The sequence below is a fragment of the Lepidochelys kempii genome, chromosome 1, assembly GCF_965140285.1.
Source record: "Lepidochelys kempii isolate rLepKem1 chromosome 1, rLepKem1.hap1, whole genome shotgun sequence".
NCBI lineage: Eukaryota > Metazoa > Chordata > Testudines > Cheloniidae > Lepidochelys > Lepidochelys kempii.
The window spans coordinates 110,616,000-110,631,466 of record NC_136380.1 but is presented as its reverse complement, the minus strand read 5'-3'; positions in this window follow the sequence as shown (position 1 = coordinate 110,631,466).

Here is a 15,467-nt window from a genome sequence, read left to right as displayed (position 1 = left end):
TAATCAAAAAAATTGAAACTGGGATTTGGACAGGGGAAAAAAGGGATGATTTTGCTGTGAAACTTTTTTGGAAAAGATTTCCCATTTTCTGATCAGCTCTACATTTAAAACACTAATCAATCTAAATATTCACTTGAATAATTAGATCTGTGATTGTCTGGTTCTGATGTTTCAGATGCTTTACCCAGCAATCACTGGTTGGTCTGTGTAAGTTTCAATGAGGTTGCCTATCACAGTGGGATCTGAGCGCCTGGTACAAGGTGCTGGTTGACTGGGTCAAGGGTTGTCCAATCCTGCTGTCCCAACATATAGTAACCTAATCTTAGAGGGACCACAGATGAAAGGGGCAATTCTTTCTCTTGCTTCTTGCACTTTCAGTCTGCTTACCTTTCTCAGCCTTCCTAAATCTGGTACCTCAGCTCTGTTTGGCGGTCTGCATAATATTGCTTGTTGTTTATATGTGTTGACATGTAATTTTATTGCTTTTGTATATGTTAAACTGCTTAATTTCAAAGTAATGTCAGTGCTTCAATGGAACACCACTGTCTTCCAATGCTGCATAGACTGTAGCAGGGCACAATAGTTAAGGGGTTAATAAATTTGCTAGAGTTATTAACTAAACAAATCTTGTTTTCTGTTTTTAGGTATAAGCAGCAACCATGTGAAATTCAGCTGTTTTCATATAATCCTATACTTTGCTTTTCGTACGTGTGTGGAAATGTATAGTTGCTACAGGCTTTATGGTACCAGTTTACTCCTTTGTTTCATTGTGGTCTAAATTATTGCTACTATATCTAGCTTAATGTCTTGGCTATGTAATTTTATCATATTTTTCTGAGTGGCAGCGACGGGATTTTATGGAACCATAGGATACTGTTAAAAATAACTTCTAACTAGCTGGCAAGTCATTTCTGGGGCTGGGGAAGATCTGAGCTGGGCTCCAAAGTGACTGTTAACTTCTTCTCTTTTAAGTTGAGCCTGTACTTATTTTTCCCCTTTGGGTGCACACTTGCATATCTTTACAAGAAGGGCACTGTTAGATTCTATCTTGCCATAAAACCTGATTACAAGAGCTCATCCGTTACTGACCTCAAATGAACTCCAAGGAGAGGGAACAATAATAAAGCAAAAACTAGAAAACAGTGTGAAGCTTTTGTAAGATTTTATATAACTGAATCGGGGCTATATCTGGAGCTTGCCTTTGGTTTTAATTATAGATTTAAGGGTACACTTATCAGGCAGTGTGCCATCTTCTTGCCCCCTTCCCTTCACTCTGGATTTATTTTGTATAATGAACAGACACTATGAAAAGGGTTGTTTTTTTCCCTTTTCTTTAAAAAAAAATTTAGTGGGGTTCTTAATTATTAATAACTTTGTGTATAACTTTCATCCTGAACTTTGGCCAAGTTATTCCAAAAGGTTTAAAATGTCATTTGTGGAATCTCAAAGAAAATACTCATTGGCCCAGATTTTTAAAGCTATTTAAGCATTGCTGCGTTCAGTGTCATAACGCCTAACTGATTTAGGAGAGTAAAAAATCTCATTCTCAAATGGATGTAGGCAGGTAGGAGTCTAAATTTCATCAGCAGTTGATAGAATCTGTTAGGTGTTGCAAAGCTGAGCACAGCAATGCCTAAATATCTTTACAAATCTGGGCCAAATTTACCTCAGAACTCAGAGTGCATTTAATCTCATTGAGTGGGATGAACTTGTAAACAAGAATATCTCATGTATTTCCTTTTGAAAAGTGAAGTGTGAAACAAATATGTACATCAAGGACCACATTCTTTTCTCACTTACAGCTTTTTCACAGAAGACATAAAAGTTGCATTCGCCAAGGCAAAGCTAAGCCATGTCAGGGAGAATGCTCTTTTGAGGGCCATCTGAAATGTTACGAAAGAGAAGCAGGGATTTGGGACTATAGAGCCTGACTAATTAATAAGAGTGAAAATTAAGCACATATCTGATGTAGCTGATGCTGGAATAGTGTTTTCTTGTGGTATTCTTTAACGTGAATGATTCAATTCCTCCATCCCCACGCTCCATTAATATTCTACTTCTGTTCTACTTTTGTTCTGCTGCCTGCCACATCAACACTTGCAGCTTACCAGGTAAAGCAGCTTCCAAAGGAGATATCAGAACTGCACTGTAGGACTCTGATACATACATCTAGCACTGTGCTAAAGAGTGAAGTTCTCTAGTATATCTTCCAGGGCTCTCTAGCCCAGAAAGTAGGATTTCCAAATCCACTTCTAACATCGGTATCTGGTGCCCTCAATATCTTGCAAGGGTGTTAGTTACAGTAACATTTTGGAGTGTCCTGTTTGTTCCTTCACCTTTGATCCAGTACACTTATTCCCACTCAGCCTCATCAGGCTTTTTCTCTCTCATGAATGTGTGGCAGTGATTAACTTCACCATAAAAGTCCACAAAGTAAATTATGTTAATTAAATGCAGGTATATGAGGTATAATGGCCAATTAATATTCATTGATTTTTAAGGCCAGCAGGGACCCTTAGGTCATCTAGTCTGACCACCTGTATAACTCCAGCCATAGAATTTCACCCAGTAACCCCGGCATTGAGTAACTTGTAATATTGCCAAGCAGGACAGAGAAACTTTGGGAAGGCGATGGGGCTGACTTCCTATTGCATCACACCAATTCTACAACAGTGCAACACCTTGAAATCAATGGTGCTAGACTGGCATGAAACTGGTTTTGTGCAGTGGAGAATCAAGCTTCTTATTTTTAAAACTCCATGTATGATTTTTCCCCCACCAAACTTCCAAAAAAAAGCTCTACTCTGGGATGAACTGTGAAATTTCATAGAGATGTTTGCTTTTGGGGAAGCTGCTGTTGGAGGGACTGGCCCCCTTTGTAAAAGTATTGCCAGGCAGACTTTCAGTTGCAAAGTATTACAGGATACTATCTTAAAAGCCTCTGTACGATGAAGCCCTGGGTCTATGTACGTGTTTTTCCCCTTAAACAAGTCTGTCTCTTGCTCAGCCATGCTCACAATTCTCATTCAGTGTAGCTTTATCCAGTTTTTCTGTCTTTCTCCTAAGAGGTGACTCAGTGCTTTTCACAAAGCAGGGCCTTTGTCTCTCCAAAACGACATCATTTTCCCAGCCAATTCCTTACATCACCTGCTCAAACCAGATTTGGAGTGACTCATATTTCTCCTCCAAATACATGACATGTTCACACAATGTGCCATCTTCAATCTAATGGCCCTTCATTGAAACTTGTATGTAGGGTCATTACCATGTTTTGTTCCATTCAGATGCGCAACATCCATCTGTAGAGCCCGGTCTCTGTTTGCCTGGGTATTTATCACTGGAATCTCCACATGCCTTAAAAGTGAACAGAGATTATCTCTGATTCTTTCCCTTCCATCCTCAGTTTTATTTGCTAAGTCAACAAGTGACCTTTGCATTTTGTTCCAAATGTGGTGAGGTTGATTTTCATTCTAATCTCTTACAGAAGCAAGGTCCATACTCCTGGGCCAGCAGCTGAGAGAAATTTATGTCCCATGCTCCCAAAGCTGTTGTTTCTGTCATTCACAAGGGACATAGGGAGATCTCCGTTGTAGAAAAAGAGGCAGGCTTTTAGGTATTCTGGGGCAGTCCCCTGTGGAGCTTTGAATATGAGAATCAAGTAAATGACTTTGCATTTGACTCTGTGTTCAGGCAGGAGGCTGTAAGAGGCATGCAGTATGTACTTGGTGGCCTATGTCGCTAAGTAGGCAGGCTGCAATATTGTGATCCCTATGGAGCCTTTTCATTTTAGGATTTTGGTCCTCTGCTTTGTCTGAATTCAACTTCAGCAAACTGCCCTGTATCCAGGTGCCAATGTCTTCCAGCCAGTGGAGTGGACTGGGGAGGGTGCTCTTTGTCTTTCAAGTATAAAGGAGATGTAGAGCTGTGGGTCAACTAAATATTGGTGCCATTTGAGGCCATATTACCTCATAGTCTCCTCCATCAGCTTCTCATAGATGTTGATTGAGATGGAGTAGAGAGTCAGGGGTTTTATTTGTTAGTCTCTAAGGTGCCACAAGTACTCCTTTTCTTTTTGCGACTACAGACTAACACGGCTGCTACTCTGAAAAGAGTCAGAGGTGGAAGACCTGTTGCTATAATGGCTCTCTGGGAAGAAGTATGGACTTTACTTTAGTTGCCCAATATACTACCTCTACTTCTGCCCAAAACAAGTTAATCATTAAACAAATTTAAATCATGGGTCAAATTTCTTATTTTATGTGTGAATATTTTACAAACAAAATTTTGAACACAAGAATGTTTGCAAATAAACATGCCACAGAACATAGTAAACTGAAAATTTGGTTACTAATTTGCTGTATTTAGGGTACATTTTTTCCTACTGTTCCATCAGCTCTCATTCTTCGGCACTTTTAGACAATGATTTGTTTTAAAACAAGGCATCATTATTTTGTTTGCTGAAACTTTCCATATATGAGAGAATTAGATATTTGAGAACTATACACAAAAACACTTTGTAACAATTATTATCCTCAGTTTTATAATTCTATAGACAAGTGTTTTGAAAATCTCCAAAGCCACAATTGTTTCCTTCAGACTCAACTGAACTTCCTTGATCTCCACTTTAATTATGGAGTTTGTGTCCTTAAAGACTCTAGTAATGATTACACTTTGCTTGTCGAGCTCCCAGAATGCAATTCCCTGATGTGTCCAGGATGCTACACCATTCAAAAACCATTTTCACCAATGGTTCATCAAGATTCACCTCTAAAGGTCCTTTAGGGAGAGACACTATTCATTTTGGAGAATGTGCTGAAGAACCTTCTGAAGTCTGATAGCTTGTAACCCAGTTTGAGTGTTCAGGTTTCTATACTAATCTCCATGCTGGTGGTAAAATTGTAGTCGGAGACCAACAGAGGAATGGGAGTGTTACGAGGGGCAATATGATGTTAACCACAGGGAATCGAAAGGTTTTCTCTCTATCATTTCTCCTGACCCATTGGAGCATTGGGAGACCCAGTGAACTGATCTCTCATTATCATGAATTACAAAATGGAAGCTTTTCCATTTTTCTTTTGTAGAAAGAAACTTTTCCATATTATGCTGCTTCCTGCTAGCCCATAGCCAGCAGCTCTTAGAGCAGGGGTCTCAAACACATGGCCCTCAGTGCTATTTCCTGTGGCCCACCAGCTCCCCGCAGCCTCCCTGCGTGCTTACCTAGAGTGGCTCTGGCCCGGTGCGCACCGGGGGCAGGGCAGGCTCCCTGCCTGCCCTGCCCCCGCACCGCTCTGGGAAGTGGCCAGGACCTGGGAGAGGGTGGTGGGGGCCCAGGGGTCTGTGTGTTGCCCTGGCTGCTCCTCCAGGTACCTCCCCCGAAGCTCCCATTGGCCGCGGTTCCCCGTTTCCGGCCAATGGGAACTGCTGGGGATGGTGCCTGGAAGCCACAGCAACACACAGACCCCTGTGCCCCCCCCTCAGGTTCCGGCTGCTTCCTGGAGTGGTGCAGGGGCAGAGTGGGTGGGCAGGGAGCCTGCCCTGCCCCTGGTGTGCACCAGGCCAGAGCCCGCCCCCCTGAACCCTTCCTGCAGCTGAACCTCCTGTCCTGAGCCCCTGCCACATCCCACCCCCTCCTGCACCCAAACCCCCTGCCCTGAGACCCCTGTTGCACCCTGCACCCCAACCCCCTGCCCTGAACCCCCTGCCACACTCCGCACCCTGACCCCCTGCTCTGAGCCCCCTGCCGCACCCTGCACCCTGACCCTCTGCTGCATCCCTCACCCCTCCTGCATCCCCTGGGGGCAGGGAGGGGGTGCAGTTGGGGTGGGGATTTCAGGAAAGGGGTTGGAATGGAGACAAAGAAGGGGTGGGAAGAGGTGGGGCAGGGACGGGGCCTCAAAGAAAGGGGTGGAGTGAAGGTGGAGCCGAGGGCGGTGGGGGGGTGTCAGTAATGCAGCCCTCGGGCCAATGTACTAGTCCTCATGTGGCCCTCGTGGTCATTTGAGTTTGAGACCCCTGTCTTAAAGCCTTTCTGATGGTCCCTTACATCACTCTGTTTGTGCATAACGTGTATTATATGCTGATGTGATGTTGAATTGTTTTGGGGTCCAGCAGAGAGGACCCCTCCTCTTGGATTGTAAAAATTTACCAGTAAAGAGAGAAGGATTTGAAAAGGAGCTAGGAGGCTGATGAAGTAGTCAGATGGAAGGAGGGTTGTGAGTGTTCCCGGGAGAACGTACTGAGAGCCCTAGGTTCAGCTAGTCTATTCTGGGTTACAACAAGCCGGGGCAGAGAGCCAGGAGCCCATCTGCAGGGTGACAGAATGAGATAGGGAAGAAATTGCAACAGATTATCACAAGCCTTGTTGGAACACTAGCTAGACTGTGAGCAGTGTGGGACAGGGGATGGGTCTGATCCGTGTTTAGAAAGTGTTGTGTAAATTGACTGTGTTAGAGGAGGGATTCTCAGTAAAATAATTTCTAACAATAATCCCAGTCCTCACATTTGTTATACTTCCAGTACACTGCCCTAGAGGAGCAAAATCCCATCCTCATTTAGAACAAACAATCTTATTTTCCAATACAAAACAGAAATTGATGGTCAGAAACTGTGTTCAGCTATTGGTACTGCTCTTCAGTGCTACGGATACTCTGAACAAATATCCACAGTGAAGAGGGAATAAACCAGTAACATCAAAAGAAAGGGGAATTTTTGACACTGTTTTTATTTTAGTATTGATCGGTCCACAGAACTGTTTTAAAAACAGTTTCCACTAAAGTTTTTCTTGAGTTTTTGCATGTGACTCATTATTGTCATCCTTCTTGGGGATTATGCATACATGGCTTTGTGTCATGCAAATTCATTTCCACCCTAAAAGAAGTTACAGAGAAAATCCCAACAAGAGAAAAGGTAAATGATTGTAAACATTTTGTTAAAAATGTGCATAAAGGGCTGTCAATTTTTGGTATTACTCATTTTCCCCTCACAGTACTCAATGTTAGTTTTCTTTGTAATAACAAAAAGACTGTTCTTTCTATAGAGTCCTTTACAGGACTACCTACTGTTATGAATGAAACAAACAAACACTACAGTATGTCCTTTGTTCAACATACTATTACATTTCATTACTTAAGGCATTTTCTTTAGTGCTGTAAGAAATCTTACCTTCCTCTCAAGTTTCTTATTGTAACCATCTTGATTTCTAGCAGATATTTTTAATCACAGTTTTATTGCTAGAGGATAATACAAAAAGTCATGAATAAAATCTAACAAAATACAACCTGAGCTTTTTTTGGTTTCTTTTTCAAACAGTAATGTAACATTTAAAGAAGTAGGAAATAGAACAAGAGAGTGAGAGATAAGATGAAGAAATAACGATGTGTGTTAGATGTTTGTTCTGTTTCAACAAATCTGTTAGATTTGCAGTATAACACATGCATACTGGACTCCAGGGAAAATGAACAGGATGGCAAAGCACTTCTTTGACAGATGTTGAAGGACCTGCACTCACCAAGAAATCCTGCTTCATGTTTTCTGGTTTGATCCAGAATTAGCTTTTTATTAATAACTTGATCTGTATTCTGCTGAAAAAAGTCACTTACACTTTGGTGCCCAATACTCTAGTATCTTGGGATACTTGAACTTTAAAGAATGGGAAGGAGATAACGTCAACGTCTGCAGCTGGCTTTCTGGGCAACTTATTTGTACGAGATGGAATACTCTGACTCTCCCCCCTTATTGAAATGGGTTCAACAGGGCTGCAACTCTGTGCAAATCAGCACAGCTCTACTCTGAGAATGCATAAAAGTTTGCACATGTATGGTATTATTTTGCAAATTATTTTAACAAAACCCAAAAGACGGTGTCATTTAGAATGTTCAATTAACAGATGTACTTATGTGAATTTAGTGTCAGTGACAATTGCCCCATTAACTCAGCTGGAGAGTGAGTCCTCTGTTTGTACAGAGAACATAAGACACAAAGGTAGTGGCAGAGCCAACTTCCCATAGCCCCTGCCAATGTGCCTGAAGTGGATGGACCACCTCTCAGGGGAGAGTTCCTTTTCAATGCCCATGCAGTCCTTGCCTCTCTGCCAACCAGGGTACTCCACTCATGGTAGCTTTGTGAAGTGGACATCTGTCCTTTAGGAAATGGAATGTGACCACCAACTTATTTCACACAGGTCACTGAACGTCAGTTAGATGATAACTATAGGTATTGCTCTCTACTGACCTGCGTGATTTGAACCAGTGACCTATATATTTATTTTATTTGTTCCATTTATAAAATGTGCTTATCCAGCCTCTTTAAGCAAATGTGCAAATCTGCAAATTAAAGTTGCAGTTCAAAACATTAACGCCATATCAGTTAAAGGGCTAAGTAAAATCTCTTCCCCACAAAAGAACCTTCACCCCTCCAAACACACCTAGAGGTGCAAGACTCCATGTCCTGTTAACATTCCACTGAGTCAGCCTGTTCTTCTGTACTGATTTTTTAAAGGTACAGTACTCTGTTAAGATTCTACTCCTCTTCTTCCGAGGTGCAAATTCATTACTCTGGGGACACACTTTAGTGAAGGTTGGGTCAATATTTCCAGTGCAGTGTGAACTCTTGTTTTTTCAAGGCTTTAGAAAAGGAAGTCACTTTGGGCCATAATTTGGAACCAAATAACTCCTCATGGCAGCAATTTTTGCTTAAAAATTTCACACAGCTAGTTTTGCCAGCTTTGATATTTTATAAGCATGAATAATTAAACATTTACCCTTTTTTTATTGCATGTTCAGTCACTACGAATAACTTCAGCTAAAAATCCAAAATTTGGCAAGTAATTTACTAAACACCAGGGATTACTTTCTTATCATTTTAAAATAAATGTAACTAGCCAAGCTATTTAATTTGAAATATTATCTCTGTGCTTGCACAGTAATTACAGTGAAGAAGGATGATCTTGTGGCACAAGATTGGTATTCAGAAGAACTAGGTATTATTCCAGGCTCTGCAACGTACTTCCTGTGTGACCTTGGGCAATGCACTTACGATTTTTTACCTCAGTTTCTCCATCTGTAAAGGAAGATTATTAACTATTTCAAAAGGATATCTGAAGCTTTATTCATTACCATTTATTAAAGTGCTTTGAGAAGACCTCACTTTTAGAAACTGCCATGGGAGGAGCTATAGATGTGTAAAGAATTAATTTCCCTGAGATTTTGTAGTCTAAACACTCTAAAAGCATATTTGGAGTTTGATCTTGCAAAGGCATGTGAGTAACTTACATCACCTGTAAAACTGAAAAGTGCCGAAGAAGCAGTCATAGTCTATTGGGCAAATAATTCACACTTTACAAATGGTCTGTCATCAGCCTTCTTAAAGGAACTATTGCTGAAGGACTTTTTTTATTTAGGATAGAAAAATATGTCCAATCAGTGTTTCTGTAATACAAATATTGCATTTCCTATGTTACATCTATTATATAGACAATATTTGCCAGCATCTAAATTAGTTCAATTATTTTCTATTTTAAGTATAGAGGAAATCTGTGGTATCTTGGATACCATTATCTGGTAACTTGGCAAATACTGACTTACTTACATTTTTAATTACTATAATTTGTTGTGTATTGCTGCCCCCACAGACCCTCTCTCATTCTGCACCTTTAATTCTCTCTCAACTTTTCAATATTTTCTTCCTTGCAGTAGGTTGCTACTGCACTCATACTGACCAGTTGCCTCTTTGGCACGAGTCATGCCAAACACTTGGCAATCCTGGGCAAATGGGGACATGTCTTCTATCCCAAATAGCTGACTGCCCCCAGACAATACATTGTTCTGGATAATGAAAGAACAATTGGCCTAAAACACACTTACAAAATTCTCCACCTATATTGACATATTGTAATACAGAAACCAGAAAATAATGTCTAAACAACTATTAATTCAACAGACAACTGGGGCTGGTACTTTCAAAATAAGGTCACTAGATTTAGGGCTTGCTGCTGCTCCTACTGAAGTCAGTGACAAAACTCCTGTTCTGTTCAATGGGTGCAGGATCAGGCTATCAGCCCAGTGACTCACTTGTCTAATTGTCCTTCGGAGCTGCTTGGCTAAATCAACGTGGCCCACTTTTAAAATGCGCTCCGGGTGGCTTCAGCAGAACAATCGCAGTATCTAGCGACAGTGCTGTCGTGTTCATACAAAAGTGCTTTTGAATATTGGAACTACCATTTAAAAAGTAGAAAAGGGACATCTAATTCGAAAAAGGCTGGCACATAATGTTCAGCCAATAAAAGCCAGGAATCGGCGGGCACTAGTACTTTATTTGCTCTGTCGGCCTTGGAACTGCTGTGGGATGTATACAAAGTCATCCTGTTCAGAGACCCAGGCAATAACCCAGCCAAAACGCGCAGAGTTAAGAAGGAATTTTTAGCCTTAACATGGAATCTCCTGTCTTTTGTTGGGTTCAGTGATCTTTTAATGGTCTCACTGTAATTTATTGTAGATTGCTGCTTAATGATGGATGATTGCTCCATGTAGTTTGCTAATGATGGATTTTGTTACACAGGGTTTGTTGTATAGTGAGAGATGATTTTGTCTGGTATTTGGTGCTATGCTCAGGTTACCAAAATGCATTTCGTGTGTGGAGCCACACATTAAAAATACAGAATTTTCTACTCTGCCCCTTGGAATCTCTGCATTTCAAGATAGCTTTAAAAAGTCAACATTGCTACTACTATTCGACAGGCCCAGTCCTTCATTGCTTCCACCACCAACATGCCCACTGGCTTCAGTGGGAGTTTTGAGCATGCAAAATGTGCAGGGTCAGGCTCTAAGAGATAGGGGAGGCAGATGGACACACAGCAGTGCAATTGCCCTTTGGTGAACATAGGGGTAAGCTGGTGAGATCTAGTGGTTATAACTGGCACAGAGAATTGGTGGTGCGTGGGAGCCTCTCTAATTGATTAACCTGCCAGCCTTTTTTTTGGCTTCTATACTGCATTTGTTTTAATGACTCATTTGCTTTTCTTTCCCCCACCTCCCCCTTCTAGTTTGAATAGTCTTCATTTATTTTACTTGTGTTTGGGAAAATGTGCTTTACATTTTGAACATCTTTCATTGGTTTGTTGTTTTATTTTGTATGTTAACCTTAAGTGTGTGTGTGGGGGAGGAGGGGTTTGGGTGTCTTTTCTTAATCAGATTCTGAACCATGCCAGTTTTGTGTAGAATTAGATCAATATAACTTGGCCACCTTTGAGCACAATGCTCATTATTATTGTTTATGGTGACTGTTCTTTCTGCTGTCCACGCTTTTTATTAATGGGCAAATATTTAGTTTAGTGATGGGGGACAACGATGCAGATCAAATGCAAAGATTTCTTTAATCCTTTAAAAAATAGTGTTTTAAAAGATCTGAAATTAGCAAATGAAAATATTGCAGCCAAGGATATTGTTTCCTGAGGTGTCTGAAGTCTGTCATCATCATCTGTTTTTCTGCAAAAATAAAATGGAGAGTACTAAATTTCCCATCACTATCAGTTTCCAGACAAAGGTCATCTGTGCATTATATTCAATATAGAATTTTCAAATTTTGAAACATTTGTTATTACAGTAATGGCTATTGCCGTTCCTAACAGACACCCTGTCAGAAGGTTTAAAAAATGTATGCCTCAGTTCATGCAAAAAAAAACAAAGGTCAAAACTTTTAAAATGTCACTTCTTCTACAGTTTTGCATAGAAAATACATTGAATCAGTGGGAGGGCTCCTTGCCCATAGAAACAGGCTGTAAGAAAAGAATGTTATCCTGCTGCTGTAGTTTCCACTTTCACTGGCAGCTGCGGGCTGAGCAGAAAAGCACTGTGGGAGCCTATTGTTACCCCAGCTGGGTAATAGTTTTCTTATTTTACAGTCAGCAACCAAGGGGGGTTGGGGTGTCTCAGCAAAGTGCCTGAAAATATAACTCCTGCAAACAGATCACTTTCTCCTTCACTATGAGAAACAGGGATCCATAAATCTTTCATTTCGCTTGGTTCCTCTATCAAGGTAATTAAATACTTCAGACAAAAGGGGAACTTATTTTCCAAACCAACTTACACTACATGGACACGTTACACTGAAGGTTATAAAATCCAGGGTGTGTGTTTCTCCTGGAGAGCATGCTTTCAGGTACGCTAGCCCTTAATGGAATGCTGAGCAATATTCAATTTTGTTCACTTTATACTGTATGAAATGTGTTTGCCAAACTCTGGATGTCTCAAGAATAACCCTGCATGAATGACAACTTTAATTTTTACCAGAGCAAAGTGTTGATGAGAAATGGTGTACGTTTGGATACCAGGCTTTTGCCTAAATAAGAACGGCTATATGCATATGGAATATGGATTTACAATGGAATATGCCAATTTAGTTAGCTACAGGACAGCAGATTCTATTTAGCTCCAGTTTATCCAACTAATGAGTGATTTTTAGTCCCCATGGCAACCCAAGTTTTAAAGGTGAAAGGTCACTGACCTAACCATTGAGCCTTACACTCTCATCTGAAGTAATTAATATTCTAGAATGTACCAAATCAGCTGTTAGAAATCTTGACTTTAAGTAGAGTGGTTGAACTGCTGAAAGATGTCCCAAATGAACCTTTTTGTGTTCTGAGGCTTCATTCCGGTTTCAGTGGGAAAAGGCACGAAGAAGGTTCCATCAAATAAACAGAAAAACAAGAAAGCTCCAGATTTGCTTTATGTAACTAGAGCTACATGTTTCAGTTGATGGAGAGAAGAACCAATCACAAGTTAGAATGGTCATAGGATGAATCTGATAAGTTTTTGCAGTCACTTAGAATAATATTTTTTTTTATACAAAGGGTGATCTAACTCCAGAAGTTTGTGATAGTGATGCCTGTTTTCAAATTCCTAGTTAGCTATAGAAAACTAAGCAAAGATTGGACCTTATCATTCCCCCAAAATCCGTGTGCAAACCTGTGTGTGGTGCAGCGGCAGCTGCCATTATGCCCCATGCTTGCCACCCATGCAGAGGGCTCTTTCTGTGTCTGGAGATTCATGCACAGGGAGAGCTTGGATGGGGTGGGGAAATGGCAGGGCTAGAGAGACAGTTTTTCTCTCCCTACTTCACCCTCATCTCCCGTCAATACATTCAGCTTATGACTTAGTCAAACACAAGTTATTAGGCTCAATACAGGGGTAACTGTGTGAAATGTAATGTCCTGAGATATACAGAAGGTCAGACTAGATGATCTAATAGTCCCTTCTGGCCTTAAACTCGATGGCTCATTAGTGGTGCCCCCTATCCAGTGGGGAGCCCCCTTTTAAAAGAGATTCTGAGTGTAGTTACCAGCCGGGAAAGCCTTGGCTGCTTATTTTCTTCGGAGCTGCACTACCAGGAAACTGAGGAAACCAACAGGAGCTCTATAAAGGCCCTGTGCCTCCAGGTGATCCCTCAAGATATATGTAGATCTCAGGAAATCTCTGGAGCTTGGGGGCTGGGTCTGCTGCACTTTGCGAGGGAAGAGAGAGTCAAATCTGACACGCTTAATGAAAGAATTAGGATAAAACTCCTCAAGTGGAACCTTGAGGTTTTCTTCCTGCCCCAGGCCATGTTTTGTGGGTTTTTCCAGGGAAAGGAGAAAATGGGCTCGTTATTTGCATATTAAATTAATGACAGTAAAATAATGTAACCCACTGGTCAGTATGAGCTACGTATCATGCTCTGTGCTTGATTCACAAAGGATGTGAGTCTGTTACATCTCTGATCTTGAGATCATGGCTCTTCAGTTCAAGCTGTAGATACTCATGCATTTAGCTCTGGAAGTCCCTGGTTGACTCCCCAGTGTCTGCCAAGATAACAGTCATCAGTATAATGATAGGACATGGTGGGTGAGGTAATATTCTTTTGTTGGACCAACTTCTGTTGGTGAGAGAGACAAGCTTTTGAGCTTACACAAAGCTCTTCTTCAGGTAAGCGCCTCTTCTGTGTAAGCTCAAAAGCTTGTCTCTCTCACCAACAGAAGTTGGTCCCATAAAAGACATTACCTCTCCCACCTTGTCTCTCTAATATCCGGGAACCAACATGGCTACAACAACACTGCATCTCAGTATAACAAAACATTTTTAGCACTTATGTCAGTTTCAGACCACAATGAGCTAAGTATGTGACTGCTCTGAGTTAGGAACTCTGAGGCTGCTCCCTCCCATAGTTTTTCAGGGGGCCCCAGTTGGCCACTATTTTCATCGTGCCACTTCAGGGGGCTTCCAGGTAAAAGACCACTGCCCTCAGTTTGAAGGGTCTTTGGGGACAGGAAACAAGCTACCATACAGATGGTAGGGACCGAAGAGAAACACTTCCTCTCACACTGCAGCTAGTGGCTCCACTGAGACAGTGGCAAACTGTGACCCTAATCCATAGGTAATGTCTACATAGCAGCTGGGAGATGTAATTCCTAATGCAGGTAGACAGATGCGCTAGTTCTCCTCATGTTAGCATGTTTAAAACTATCAGTGTGGCTACGATTCAGGCTGTCTGCTCACATACATACCCAGGGGGTCGGGTGGGATTGTACTCAGGTGGCTAACTCGAGATGCTGCCATTGCTACTAAAGCCACAATGCTTATTTTAGAGCATTAACTAGAGCAGAGTTAGCATGCGAATGACTACTTACACAGGGATTCACACCTCCCAGCTGCCCTTAGTGTTGTTCTAGGGAACCTTTAAGGTTCTGTAACAACTATGCACTAAGAATTATGGGACCTCACATCACTAGGATATGATTGTTGGGAAACCCTGGAAGGTTCCTGATCTCCCATTTTATGGACTGAGAAGCACTTCTGTTACTGGCCCATTGGAGCCGGGGGCTGCAGTGGGAGAGGGGGGGTGTTACTTTTCTCAAGCTGACCTGGAGGAGAAAGTGCTTCCAGATTCTCTGAAGATACTAGCAGATTGATGGGTGATGGTACATGAGGGTAAATGATGAGGGGGGTAATTATAAGCAGGGTCAATGTGGGCAGAGAGGGTAGCAATTTTCTTGGATGTTCAGAACCCCAACTGCCACATGCAGGCTACAGAGGTTTGTTTCTCGATAAAGCCTCTCAACAGACCTTTCAGGGTCCAGTCTACGTGAACCAGGTGAATCCTGCCCTGCAGCGTTTTTCAACCCTCCTTCTGAGGATTTGAAACCATCTTTAGATGAGTATAAACTGAGAACATGTGATTAAATGGGTCAGACCAAGTAAAGGCAGGGCCTGCTAAATTGCACAAGTGTTTTTTCATTTGGATTATAAAATAGTTCACTATTTTGCTATGGCCAATGTATGTTAAATTAGGCTGCTTCCTTACTAATATTACCAATACATCCTAAAAGCTCAATAAACAGGTAAGTAACACATGATTTTGTGCAAAGTACCTACTTACAGCAGTAGTTCGGCCTCTAATATTTACATGGACTTTCTATTGCAGGAACTAATTAAATGAAC